The following is a 14,674-nucleotide window of genomic DNA, read 5'->3' as shown; positions in this document are numbered from 1 at the left end:
AGCAATCTTTTGAAATTCACACCTCTGAATTTCTCAAGGTTGACCCAGCCAGGTAATGTTCACAAAAAATGTATTTATGAGGGTAAAGCACGTATCAAACTATTTATACAAGAAAGTAGCCACCCTAGCATTTGATTCATTTTCAGAATAATAAATAAATAACAAACCGATATGGAAAAAGGAGAAATGGGGAGAAGTTGAAATGGGCAGATTTTCCCCTCCCTCCTCAGCTTCTTGAAGTGCTTGTTCCCTCACTAGTAACAAGAGTGACACTTCCAAGGAGGTCTTTGCTTTCCTTGTCCAGGTCTGCTTGATAGGCCAGAATTTCCCCTCTCTCTTTCCTCCGAATCTCCAGGCAGCGACAGCTCTCTCCCTGACAAGAAAAGGGAAAACTCAGCTTTGATTGAGACACAAAGAGAGGAGATGAATATTATACTGGCTTCTTGGGTCCAGTGGCCTTGCTATAATAGCAAAGTAATTTACTGGAGGAAAGAAAAGTACAGAACACATACATAAATACCGTAAGTAGTTATCATCACAAAAGAATATCCAGGTAAACCCATGAACAGCCAGGTAAACCCATCAACAGGTTTCCTGCCAGACAGGAGTCTATTGTAGGCCGCCCCTTCTGTGATGTATGTATGATGTATAGAGGGGTGGTCTTGGGCTCCAGGTGGGCAATTTCAAATGTCTATATAAGGACTTGGTTTGGGGTCTCCTCCTCCCTCCTAAATATGTACAAAGCAACCTTGCTGGGGGATGTGGATGAGGTTAACCCTTTCTCTCCCTGCCATGGTCCCATGAAGCTGCTGTATTTCAAGGGAAGATCCCTTGGCCCCCCTGGCAGAGAGAAAGACTTTGACACCCTCCTCCCAGCCACCCCAGCCGCTCTCAGGCTTCCCCTTGGCTGCTTCTAAGGTAATAAACAACCACCAATTAATACCATGCCTACTTTGGATCTGAGAATTAAGAAGATAACCTGCCAAGAACAATACACAGCTATTTCTCCCCCTCAAGGTACCTTGTATTCCTTGACAGCCTCTTCCAGAGGAATCACCTCGTGGTGTTGGTGCTTCTTGGATCTGCCCCAAACCACACAGATGGGGGCTTCATCCTCCTTGCAAAAGAGCTTCAGGGGCTCCTGGTGCTTCTCATAGACTCCTCCTTTCCCTCTTGAAGACTGAGGGTCTTGGCTACTTCGACAAAGGTAGCCAATTGCCAATTGCGGATGAGGCTCCTTCTCTGGACTCCAACTCGGCCTTGAGGACAGGAAGCCAGCCTCCTTTTTGCCCCGCTGCACTGGATCAGGCCGGACCGGCAGAAGTTGTGCCCACACTCTGGGATGGTCCCTGTGTCGTAAGAGAGTCAGGGTCAGAGAGGGGAATGAAGGAGAAGGACCCTACCAATATCAAATAGATCATATTCTGCCTTCACACCCTACAAGAAGGTCAATGGTGCCTTGGGGAATGGATCCTTTTTCGCTGTATCTTTCTCATTGACTTTAAGAATGGATCTGAATGTATTTTTCGACTGAAATGTATTTTTCCTCAAAATGCTGTACTTTTCTAAATGTATCCAAATGGGTTTTTGTATTTCCCCCCAATCTCATCGCCTAGAGAATGTTCCCTAAATGTAACAATCACTTGTTCCAAATGTATTTGATTCAAATGTATTCGAGTGTATACTTTTATGGGAAAACGTAGCTAGGAAAATGTGGCGATATATATATATATATATATATATATATTGCTTATAGTGCCTTTGAACGGTCAACGTTCCACCCTCTATCCTTTCACGAGCTGCCAAAAACACTCTCCACACCACACTGCCATCTACTGGGTCTACAAATGATACCATGAATACACACAAAAACAAGCTCTAAAATAAATTAGTTTTATTTTCCCATAAGTATGCACACCCGAATTGATAGCTATGCAGAACAGGATTCCCCCCCTCCCTCCATCGGATAGCTGCCTGCGCGGCTGTCTTTGAGGGGGGTGGAGGGAGGAACGGGCGGGATCGACATCGGATAGCTGCCTGCCTGCCGGAACATGCCGTGCCCCCGGGGGGCGCTGCGACCGGCACCCATTGGGAAGGAACAAGACAGGAAAAGGAAGGAAATGGGAGAGGTTTTTGTAAGGCCCCACTTTTCACATGGTGTCCTGTTGTGTGGTCGGAAAGTACTCTTTATTGTTTGATTTGGGTTAATGTCAGAATAAAAGCAAGTTCCTTCAAAATAACGCATTCCTTTTTATCTTACCAATTTCTCATATTGTAAGAAGCGGAAGAAGAAACCATAGAGAGCATTCATATTTTCCTTCTGATCAATGAAGTCAAACGTTACAATTATCCATTTTAGAATGAGCACCTATAAGGAGAAGACAGATCTCAGTAAGCCAAAGCAAGGCCAAGACAACAAACCCCTTCTGGAATATGGTCAGCGTGTACAACATCTAGCTGAATCATCACCAGGATAACTAAGTCAGACTGGGGAAAATATCATTCTTCAGAACCAAGACATCATTACCATGCTTTCCAAGTTACCTGAAAGTCACTAGAACACTTGCGAGCACAGAGCCAAGACACAGCTGAAATAAGAGCAAAAGACGGAGTTTGGCCTCATTAGGTCCCCCTACCATGAACTCCTTAGGTGGGCCACCCTGCGCCCGCCTCGGCATCGCGCCTCGCTATTCTGCAACTCAAGATAACACTAAACTGCTCTGCAGGGTCGTTGTAAGGATTGCAAGTCAAGGCATCCAAAGTGCCTTTGAACATTGAAAAGCCCCTAGTCAATGCTTTGAACTACTGTCGCTTTAAAAAGGAAACTCTGATTAGTAAGAGTTTGGGGAATTAAAAATTGGTTTGCCCTGGGGACGCTGAAGCTGTGTTCTGGCTTGAAAACACAGTGAGACCACTGGGCCATCTAGTTCTGTATGGTCTGCCACAGCCAGCAGCTGCTCTCCAGGATTTCAGAGCTCTGTTTCCCATGAATGGGTTGGAACTGCCGCTTTTTGCATCGTGTGCCTCTCCCAGTGGGCCACCCCGAGCCATTTCCAGTATAGCGTTCTACATCCCATGTAGTCCTGCTTCTTCCAGCTCAATTCAGTTCATTCTGCAACTGTGCAAGTTAGGCCGCATCTGCTTTATGCATTCAAAGCACCATCATGCCCCTTGACATTCTAACAGTTGCATCTTTGTATTCAATCCCTTCAGCACCTTGGACAGCAGTCTCTCAAGGCTCAGCCACAGGTACCTGGTGCCCCATGCTTCCTAGGCCCAGGTCCGTGCTTTAAAGGCACTGTGTCCGAGTGTTTTGTTGTCCCAGGGCTGTCTAATTCTGACTCATGTTCAGCATCCCTTTCCAGGGCAGCTTTATTTATTTCATGTCTTTAAGGAGTCCTCTGTGCGTGGCAAAGGCTTGTTGCTGGGACAATAGGAGGCTGCCTTATACGGAGTCCCACTATGGCTCTATCTAGCTCAGTCTTGTCCACAATGGATGGCAAAAACTCTCCAGGGTTTCAGACAGAGGACATTCTAGCTGGAGATGCAAAAGATTGAACCGGAGAGCTTCTGCATGTAAGCAGCTGCTTTACCACTAAGCTATGGCCCTTCTGCCATTGCTTCTGCCCTGAATGAACTGCAAGCCTGTCCTCCAGTCCTCCCAAAACTCTCTTTTGTGGCTACACTCTGCAGGAGGTCATTGGTTGCAGAAGTTGAGCTGTCTGCACAAGTGACTGAATCCATGAGAAGGCTGATCTGTAATGAAATGCTGATTTTCAGGCATCTCTTGAAGACCTTTTCTATGCCAACAGGTCTGTGCTATCATTTAAACATTTCCTGAGCACCCAGACATTTGAATTCTTTGGACTGATTTTAATGTCCACCCTCCACCCGCTTTTGTACATTGCCGTATTTTATGACATGCCCTAGCTTCTGAAAAGCCTTTTGCTCAAACCAGTTAGACATGACATGAATTAGTCGTTTTATCCACCCGGCATGTATGGAACAGACCCTGACGAATCAAATGACAAGGCATAATTAATCCCCCTGCTGAACTGAACTGGGAGCCGCAGCTGGGGTAGAACATGCAAACAAGAAATTATTAGTTCAAGGTACAGAAGCCCCAGAACACCCCAGCCACATGGAGTTAAGAATAGCAATTCCAGATTAAAGGGCTTGCATCTGAGACATTTGTTCCTTCCTTTTTGCCAAGACAGGTGATGTTCCTATGAATACATTGGAAATTTTGAAAGGACCGTGGGCATTTCCCCTCCGCAGCTGAAGATCCAGAGCTATCTGAAGAGGGGGAAATACCAGGTCTTGCTCAGCTGGAGGTGTCTTATTTCCTTTTTAGATATAAGCTAATGAGAATTTTAGGCTGCTGGGGGTGGGGCAAAATCTGAGGATGGGAATAATGATATCACTGGCAGTCACATGGGAGGCTGCTGAAAATGCACATGGAGAAACAATGGGTCCTTGTACTGAGGGGACTGTTTGACCTGCAGGAGGAAGCCAGTTGTTGAAAGGGAACATGGATCTGTGAAGGAGCTTAGAGGGAGATTTCAACATCCAGCTGGAGCCATCAATGGCAGTTCGTCACTAGTTCGGAGTTGGGGACTCTTTTTCAGTCTTAAGGGCCATATTCTCCTCTGGGAAACCTTCCAGGGGCCGTGTGCCTGTTGTGGAAGGGGCCACAGGTGAAAGTGGGTGGAGTGATGAATGTAAACTTTGGTTTCCTAAGGAAGGCTGGTTTCTACACACATTCAACTCTCCACTCTCTGTCCTTCATGACTCAAGGTTGCGAGGGGAGGGGTAGTACCTCTGGTGGGGGGCACGTTGTGCTCCTTCTGGGGTAGTTTGTCCACCTTTGGTCACTACAGCTCTCACCTGCGGCTCTTAGAAACTGTCAGCCTGCAGCAGCAGCCACACCCCAGGAATGGCTTCAACTGGCAGGCTAACCAGGTGAGGGGAGTTGATGGGTCTCAAACCCTCAGTGAGTTAGGGGCTTCCCCTGCATGCAAAGCTAGTGTCGGGTACTGGCTAGAGGAGGAGGAATGGTGGGAGGCTACAGCCAGGGAACCCCCCCAGGAAGCATCAAAGTGGGAAGGCTCCAAGCCAGGAGACTGCTGGTGGGATGCAGGAGACAGGTCAGAAGAAGAAGAAGAAGAAGAAGGGGGAGCAGATGGCTTGGAGGCTAAACAAGCAGCAGGTTTAAGGGAGACTGAGGCAGCTGAGGAGGAGGAGGAGGAGGAGGAGGAGGAGGAGGCTGAGGCTGCAACAGATCCCCAGGCACCTGCCATGTCCACTGTTCCCTTCTCCCCTCCTCCTCTGTCCCCAGGAACAAGGGAGGCATTACATGGAGCAGAACAAAAGGCACAGAGAGCCCCTCCACGACTGTTGCGCAGTCAGCCGACTGGGGAGGAGCCTTAGGCTAGGGATGCCATATTTCTAAAAGTAGAAACCAAGACACCCCGAACTGTGGAGCTATTTTTAGGAAGACCCCCAAATTGTTGAGCTTCTTAAAGGAAGACCCAGAAGCTGTTGATGTCTGATAGCCCTACCTTAGGAGGAGGCTAAGATCCTCCGTTCTGGCAACTGGGGCTAGTCCTGCCTGTGGAGTTTCTCTGTCGGGTTTTGTCTCTCTGAAGAAAGAGTCCACCTTACTGCTCATCTCTGAGTTTTGATGCTGAACTGCAGCTGAATCAGCCCTGACAGCCAGGCTCCGGCCAATTGAGCAGATGAGACCACTAGGTGGTCCAACAGTCAAGAAGGTGGTTTCTGCCCGTGCTGTAGAGGGAAGTGACGAGCAGTGGGGCTCATCCACCTGGGAAGGTAGCTCATTTAAGAGAAGCAAGTCCCTGATCCTAAACCTGATTGATCCATTTAGCCCAGTATTGCCCACTTCCAACCTGAGTGGCAGAAGCTCTCCAAGGTATTGGGCAGAGAGAGGCTCCTACCTACATTGAGCTTCTAACTGCAGGTGCTAGGGACTGCACCTGGGACCTTCTGCATGCAATGCAGGTGCTGACACACTGAGGCTATGGCGCCTCCACAAAACCTTCAGGTATGGGCAGGAGGCACTACTCGGCATCCTTATATCCCACCCTTCCTCCCAAAGGAGTCCAGGGCAGCAAAGACACAACAGTTAAACAACCAAAACATCCAAAAACAGTTCCTACACAGAAGCAGACTAAGAAAAATCTCTCCTTAGAAGGCTTCTTGAAAGAGGAAGAGGAAGTAGGCATTGAAAAGATAGCAGAGAAGGGACCCCCGATAAGATGGTACCTGCAGGAAAATGTCACTACTCCTCTTTTGTCTCTTCCTTCTGAAGGATCCCGGTGAACAAGCAAAAAGCACTTGGAAAAACACACACACACACACATACAAGAGGACAAGACAAGACAGGACTGTGCACCACAAACCATCCCAAAATAAGCCTCCATTCTGTGGGATGTAAAACACAGGAGCAGTCAATGACAACATTCCTAGAGTGTACATGTTAGAACATGGGGAGGGATGTCTGTCCAGCAAGCAGGTAAACTTCCTGGGACGGACTTCCTCTGCATGTGACCAGAGGTGGGTGTGGCCTCACCTGTGCAGGTAAATGATAAAAGCACAGGGCAGGCAGCCATCTCTCTCTCTTGCCTCTTGCCTCTCTCATCTTCATCTTTTGAAGAAGCAGGATGCCCTCTTGGCTCTCAGCCAAGAGAGGAGGATAGGACTATCTTCCTATAAGATAGATTCTAAATGTATTTTACCTTTTTAAGCCTGTCTGCCTTCTGGGATCATATTGTGAACAGAACGTGAGTAAACTCTTTTATACTTTTATAAAGACTGTGTCCTGTCTTGTATTTTAAGAGGGATCAAAAGGGGGAAATTACCAGAGTAATTATTATAGAGGTTCTAGCGAACCTGTGCAGACGTTACCGTTGCGAACTTAAAAGGGGGAATGTTATAAACTCTGCTGATATTTTGGGAACTTGTTAGCACAAGTTGGATTAGGATATAATCTCACAATATATCCTCTCCTGCACCCCAGAACATTCCCACACATTCCCCATCAATCAATATTGGGCTAAAAGCTATAGAACACAAAGCTAAATGCACCTAAAAACTGGTTTTGAAATAGCCTTGGTCTTGCCTAGTCCCTCAGCCTTGTGAGTTGAGGAGCTAGTCTGCAAGGGTGAAAATCTAATGGAGGATTCCATTGTTGAATTAACCAAGCAAGGGTCATAGTTGCCACCTATGTACCTTGTGGTTGCTCTGTGCCAGAGGGCAAATGAGGGTGGGCCTCCTCCCTCGCCTGGCTGGGAATGAGAAAGGAAAAGGTCAGTTCCGGTCGGCGCCAGCGCTCATGGCGGTCTCCCGCTGAGCTCCGCTCAGGGAGACTGCTCCACGAGTTCGGGTCTGACCGCTACGGCGAAGCGGGGACCCCTAAAATCTCAGGCGCGGAAGCCTGAGAGCATGGAGACTCGGTGGGCACCTTAAGCGCCCCCCCTCACTGCAAAGGAGCCTTTTTAAAGGCTCCGGAGCGGCATCGGGGAGCGCGGTGCTGAGAGCCGCTACCCAGCCCGTGGAGTGAAGCCGCGTCGCCATTGACGGAGAGCGCCGATTCCTTCCTGACATTTGGAACTTAATTGGATTATCCGTGAGTAAGACTGAACAACAACTTTAAAAGAAAATACCTGGAAATTGGCTGAAAACGGAGAAGGCAAAAAGTAAGGAAGTCTGCCTTCCCCGGACTGCATGTTAACTAAAGCAACGAAATAGGAAGCTGCAATTTGACAGGAAGCAGCTTTAAAATTGACGGACTCAGACATTGGACTTAAATCCCCCCCTTAGCAGGCAGGGGCAGGGGGGGGGAAGACTTTTGATTTGTATTACCTGCATGGAAGAAGCATAGAAGGGGAATTTTCTGCCGTTTTGAACCCTTGGGGAGGACTGCCTGGAAAGTGAGTCACCGGGGCTAAGAACTGTCATTAGAGACTTGATACAAAGTTGGTGCTCTGCCTTTTACAACAAGTAAAGACCTTATTTGCTACAAGTCTGGCACTCTGGAAAGTTACAAATTGATAACATTTGGAAAATATTGGACAATTGGTTGCTATTTTTGTTACCTTTGAAGGGAACCCTTGTTTCTTTGTATTTAGAACTTTGGACTGCTCCCTCTAGAGGGTTGCAGGGAAACAGTTATTATTTTCACTGTAAGGAACAGGCTTGTGGAGTTTTCCATCTGAAAGTAATTCCCGTGGGAACGACCTTGGGACATGAGTGGCCCAGCAGAAGAGATAACAACAAGAGCTAAGAGTAAAGCTGCTCAGAAAAAAGGGGCTCTATTTCAAGTTCAGCTGCAGCAGGCGTGGTTACAACTTTATCTATGGATTCAGTGACACAGGCACTAGTTAAAATAAATGAAGCTCTGGAAGCGCTTACAAAGCAGAGCACGGAAAACTCTAAACAACTGAAAGAACTGTCAACAAAATTGGATTTAAATACAGAGTCAATAAACAAATTGGTTCAAGAAAATGAGACAACTAGAAAGATCGCTGAAGAGGCAAAAACTTCTGCAGAAGAGGCAAAAACTTCTGCAGAAACTACACAGGAAAAGTTAGTACCAGTCTGCAAAAAGCTGGAAGAACATGATGCGGCCCTGTCTTTGTTGGAACTACAGAGGAAAAATAGGAATTTGAGACTGATCCCAGAAAGTGAAAAGGATAACTTGATAGACTTTCTTACAAAAGAGTTTCTGGAATTTTGGCAGGACAATTTGAAAGAAGAGGAATTCAAGATAGTAACCGCTTTTAGACTGGGCAGGAGACAAAACAGAAAGAGCCCAAGAGACTGTTTGATAACTTTGAGATCTCAGGAGGAGAGAGATAAGATATTAAATTTACATTTTCAAAGAGCTCTTGAGATTGAAGATTCCCGTGTGCAGATATTCAAAGACATTCCTAAATATATTTTGGAAGTGAGGACTCGTTACAAGGACTTGGTCACTCTATTGAGAAAGAATAACATACTATTCAGATGGGAGTTCCCACAAGGCCTGTCTTTTAACTACAAAGGAAAGAAAATTAAAATAAAAACAGTGCAAGATAAAGAACAATTTTTGGAAAGGAACGAGGAGGACCTTTTGAAGGAAACGGCGGAACCTACAGATCTAGCAGAAGTACCAGACATCTCAAACTTATCTTTTGGGCTTAAAACACCAACAGGAGAAGACTTGCTTGGAGCAGTTGGGGGAACAATTAAGTAAACAACAAGATGTCTCTGCAATTTCTAAGTTGGAATTGTAATGGACTGAATCTTCCTAGGAAAAGACGTGAGGTTTTTCATATTCTAAAGAAAGAACAATTGGACTTGATTTGTTTACAAGAAACCCACGTGACCAGAGTACACCGAAAATTACTTATTAATAAAAGACTAGGACAGGAATTTATTTCATCGGACAAAGTGAAGAAAAGAGGAGTGGTGATCTATGCAAAGGAAAAGTTGGCCCCTAAACTAATTTTTAAAGATGAACAAGGAAGGTATTTGGCAATTGAAATTCAAGTTCAAGGAGAAAAATTACTGATAATAGGAATTTATGCACCAAATGAAGGGAAGTCAGAATTTTTCAAGAAATTGCATGAGACATTAATGGACTATATGGACTACAATGTAATTTTGATGGGAGATATGAATGGAGTGGTCTCTACAAACATGGACAAAGCACAAAGACAGGTGGTCTCCAAGGATGGGAGACTACCAAAGACTTCCTTTGAAATGACAGACAATATGAACCTGATTGACATTTGGAGAACAAGGAACCCTCTTGAGAGGGAGGGAACTTTCTTTTCTGAAGCAAAAATGACTTGGACTAGAATTGACCAAATATGGATAACTAGTGGGATGGCATCAAAGATAAAGAAAGTGGAAATCTGCCCAAAGACTTGATCCGACCATAATGCTGTAAAGATGGAGATGAACTCAACAACAGCTGGCTCCTTTAGATGGAGGATGAATGACTCCCTGTTTAGAGATGAAGAGGTGTATAAAAAGGCCCAGAAAGTGGTAAAGGACTACTTTGAGATAAATCTGAGAACAGAAGTGGAAAAAAGAGTAATCTGGGACGCAAGCAAAGCCGTCATGCGAGGATTTTTAATACAACAGAATGCTATAAAAAGGAAGAGACAGAATGAGAAGTAGGATAAGATTTTGGAAAAGATAAAAGAAGGAGAAAAAAAATTGAGATCTAAACCAAAGTCACATGAAATTTTGAGTGAAATTAAGTTTTATCAGAGACAATATATGGAATTGATGAATCAAGAGATAGAATGGAAAATAAAACAAATGAGACAAAAGACATTTGAATCGGCAGATAAATGTGGGAAACTTCTGGCATGGCAACTGAAGAAGAGACAAAAACAGAATACGGTTACAAATCTAGAAGTTGAGGGAAAGAATATTTGTAAACCAAATGAGATTAGAAACTGTTTTCAGAGTTATTTCAGGAGACTTTATGCACAAGGGCCGGTGAATGAAAAAGAAATAGAAGAATTTCTTAAAAAAATATGGATTACAAAAAATTTCTGAACAAAGTAAAGTGATTTTGAACCAGAAGATAACTGATCAAGAAATTGAGGGAGCCATTCAAAATATGGAATTGGGAAAATCTCCAGGACCTGATGGACTGACCTCCAGATATTACAAAGCTTTGAAAGAATGGCTTATACAACCTTTGAAGGAGGTCTGTAACGAAATTTTAGAGGGGAAGAAGGCACCTGAATCGTGGAAAGAAGCGTACATTACACTTATACCAAAATCAGAGACTGAGAAGAACCAGATTAAGAACTACCGCCCTATATCATTACTCAATGTGGATTACAAAATTTTTGCAGACATTTTGGCAAAAAGATTGAAAAGAGTCTTGGTGGGGGAGATTCATAAAGACCAAGCGGGCTTTCTTCCAGGAAGACATCTATCAGATAATGTGAGAAATATAATAGATATTATGGAGTTATTAGAAGTTAATATTAATACCAAGGCAGTATTAATATTTGTGGATGCGGAGAAAGCCTTTGACAATATTTCTTGGAGCTTCATGAAAAATAATCTTCAAGGGATGGGGGTAGGCCAAGGCTTTGAGAATGGTATAGGTGCAATTTATTCTGAACAAAAAGCAAAATTGATTTTAAATAATGTGGTTACTGAAGAATTTGCTATTGAAAAAGGGACACGACAGGGGTGCCCAATATCCCCATTACTTTTTATATCTGTCTTGGAGGTTTTATTAAACATGATCAGAGGGGACCAGCTGGTTAAAGGGATTCAGGTCGGAGCTAAACAATATAAATTGAGAGCGTTTGCAGATGATCTAGTATTAACTTTACAAGAGCCAGACACTAGTACGAGAAGAGTTTTAGAGCTAATACAAGTATTTGGTCAAGTAGCAGGTTTTAAGTTGAACAAACAGAAAACGAAAGTACTGGATAAAAATCTTACAGTTGCTGAAAGAGAGAAGTTCCAGAGTGAAACTGGTTTAATGGTAGCAAAGAAGGTGAAATACCTGGGGATTAATTTGACATCTAAGAATGTGAATTTATTTAAAGATAATTATGAGAAATGTTGGACAGAAGTTAAGAAAGATTTAGAAATATGGTCAAATTTGAGACTTTCCTTGTTAGGCCAAATTGCTGTTATTAAGATGAATGTTTTGCCGAGAATGTTATTTTTGTTTCAAACATTGCAGATTGTGGATAAAATGGATTGTTTCAAGAGGTGGCAAAAAGACAGGTATAAAGTTTACGGCATGCAATGCCTTAAGAGAGAACATTATGAAAATGATTTACAGGTGGTACATGACCCCAGTCAAGCTTGCAAAAATCTATCATACGCCCAATAATAAATGCTGGAAATGTAAGGAAATTGAAGGTACTTTCTACCACCTTTGGTGGACGTGCCCAAAGATCAAGGCCTTCTGGGAAATGATCTATAATGAAATTAAGAAGGTACTTAAGTGTACTTTTCACAAGAAACCAGAGGCCTTCCTCCTGGGCATGGTAGGCCAATTGGTGTCAAGGAAAGATAGGACGTTTTTTATGTATGCTACAACAGCAGCAAGAGTTCTTTTAGCAAAGTATTGGAAGACACAAGAACTACCCACGCTGGAAGAGTGGCAGACGAAGGTGATTGACTATATGGGACTGGCCGAGATGACTGGCAGAATCCGTGACCAAGGGAAAGAGACGGTGGAAGAAGATTGGAAGAAATTTAAAGTTTACCTTAAGAACTGTTGTAAAATTAATGAGTGCTAAAATGTCATGGGTAATGTAAAACAGAATTGCAACAATAAACGATTGGGTAAGAGAAAAAGGATTAAAGAAATTGAATCATAAGTATTTGAAATTAGGGGTTGCTGAAAAAGTTTAAAACAGGGATGCAGAAAAGGGAGGTATGGGGAAGTCGTTGAAATAAGGTTTAAGAAAAAAAGGTTATGAAATTATACGTGTTTATATGTTTGTTTGTTAATGTGTTATGTTGTGAATTGTCAGTTCTTGTCTGTTAATATATGTTGTAAAACCAATAAAAATTTATTATAAAAAAGAAAGAAAGGAAAAGGTCAGAGTTGTGTGAGAGAGCTGGGCTGGAAGTTGGCAGAAGTCACAGAGAGAGAGCCATGCCTGATTTCTTCTTGATTCGAAGGCTGTAACTGGAAGAAGCAAGACCTTCTGGGGCATTAATGCTGTGAGCCTCTCCATCTTCGGTTCAGGTTGTATATGTGTGTGAATAAACCATATATCATAAAGACACCACAGTCTCCGCTGAGCCTCATTCCAAGGAAACTTGCTCTAACAACCTCACTAATGCAGCCCCTTCAGTCCTTTATTCTAGTTCCCCTTTCCATGCCGTACCATACAAGGCTTTGCCAGTTTTTTAGGGTCATCTTCCACCACAATTTAGGGTTGCCATATGACTGGGGAAACCCAGACATGTCCTCTTTTGGGGGACCAACATGCCTATCTGGGCGATTTTTTACATTTTAAAGGAAATGTCCAGGTTGAGGGGGAGTTGTTGGGGTCTCGGGCTCAGGTGGCTCGGGATTGGGCTGCTCTGCCCGTCATGGCCCCTGCCAGCCCGAGCTGGGGAAAGGGGCATGGCAGTGGCGACCCCGCCCACCTCTTTTCCCAGCTCGGGTTGGCAGTGCCTCAGGCTGTCCTCTTTTTTTGCTCTTGTACCCTCATTTTCAAACAGCTTAGTTCTTGAACGTTTTGGCTCCCGGAGCTGATTCCATTCAACTTCCAAGGTACGACTGTAATCAAAATCAAAACAACAACCACCCAGTAACCCACAATTGGATGGCCCCATTGGGTTCTGGAATTATGGAGGGATGAAAAACTTATCGCATTCCACTTTCTCTACACCAGGCGTGTACCCCTGACCGTGTCCTCCCTTACTCATTTCCCCCCTAAACTAGAAAGCCCCAAATGTTTTAGCTTCTCATCTGGGAGTTGCTCCAGCCCCTTGATAATTTTGGTTGCCCTCTGCTGAACATTCCTGCCCCCCCAAGCTCTGCCTTCAATGCAAACGTGGCAGACAATGCCTTCCCTGCAGTTGCACTGCCAAAAAAGTTCAGTTTTACTTTTAAGGACAGGAACTTCTCCTGCAGGCCATCTGTGCTAAAGAGAGGGTGCAGATATAACTCTCCTTGTTTTGGACCACCCAATTTGCATAAAAATAAGACAAGATTAAAAGTGTTGAGTTTTCCCCACCCCATGGAAAAGGAGCAAATGAAAAATCCTCTCCTGAGCTGTGGCTGCGACTTCCTGAGCATGAGAGATGAAAAGGGCCTGTATGGATTTGGCAAAGTCAGCATTCACAGTTCAAGAATCACACTTGGCTCATGACCAAGGGTGTCAAAAAATAGCAAAAGCCAAACTTTGGGCTCAGAGTTGAAATGCTGATGTTCCTCTTCTCTATGGCCTGCTGGTCAGCGGATGCCTTGACCAAGACCTGGTTGTCTAACTTTAGACCTTTCGCCTACACCTGCTGTTCTGGGCTATGAAACAACAGCAGCAATTCAGCCCTTGGCTCACTGCAAATCATGTGTGCAAACACAGAACCTGGCTTGGGGCTGCTTTGCCTCTGACTTACTTTGCAACATCCTCTCCCTCCAGAGGAATCTTGCTTTGAACAAAAGTAACCCACAGTGGAGGATCAACTTCACTTTACTTGACTAGACCCAGTGGCGTAGTGGGCTGCGGGGCACAGGGGCAGTTGCCCCAGGCACAAAATTGTTAGAGGTGCACAATTTCAGCACCTGGTGCTGCCTCAATACAGCTGCACGCTTCCATCACTGGGGTCCGATGACAACGGCTTGTCCATGCGATCAGGTAAGTGACCTCTCCAGACAATGGGGTGGCTCTTCTTTTCTTATCTCTGTGGCTGTGATCCCCTGGGTGATGTGGATGCCATTAGGCAGTCGAATGCGCATGCATACTCCGTCTGTTTCCCTCCCTCCTACCCCCTCCTCCACGTGGCCCCGGGAACTGGCAAGCCATCCTATGTCTCTGACTAGGCAGAGCTCTGGCACCCTCCTACCTTGCTGGAGTCTACCTCTTTTTATCTGCAGAAAAACTCATGACAGGAGTCATTACAGGAGATCTTGGACTCTGTATCAGACCCTGATGGCAAA

Source organism: Podarcis filfolensis (assembly GCF_964270895.1).
Source record: "Podarcis filfolensis genome assembly, chromosome: W".
NCBI classification, from domain to species: Eukaryota; Metazoa; Chordata; class Lepidosauria; order Squamata; family Lacertidae; genus Podarcis; species Podarcis filfolensis.
The sequence above is the reverse complement of the archived record's forward strand: the minus strand, read 5'-3'. Positions refer to the sequence as shown.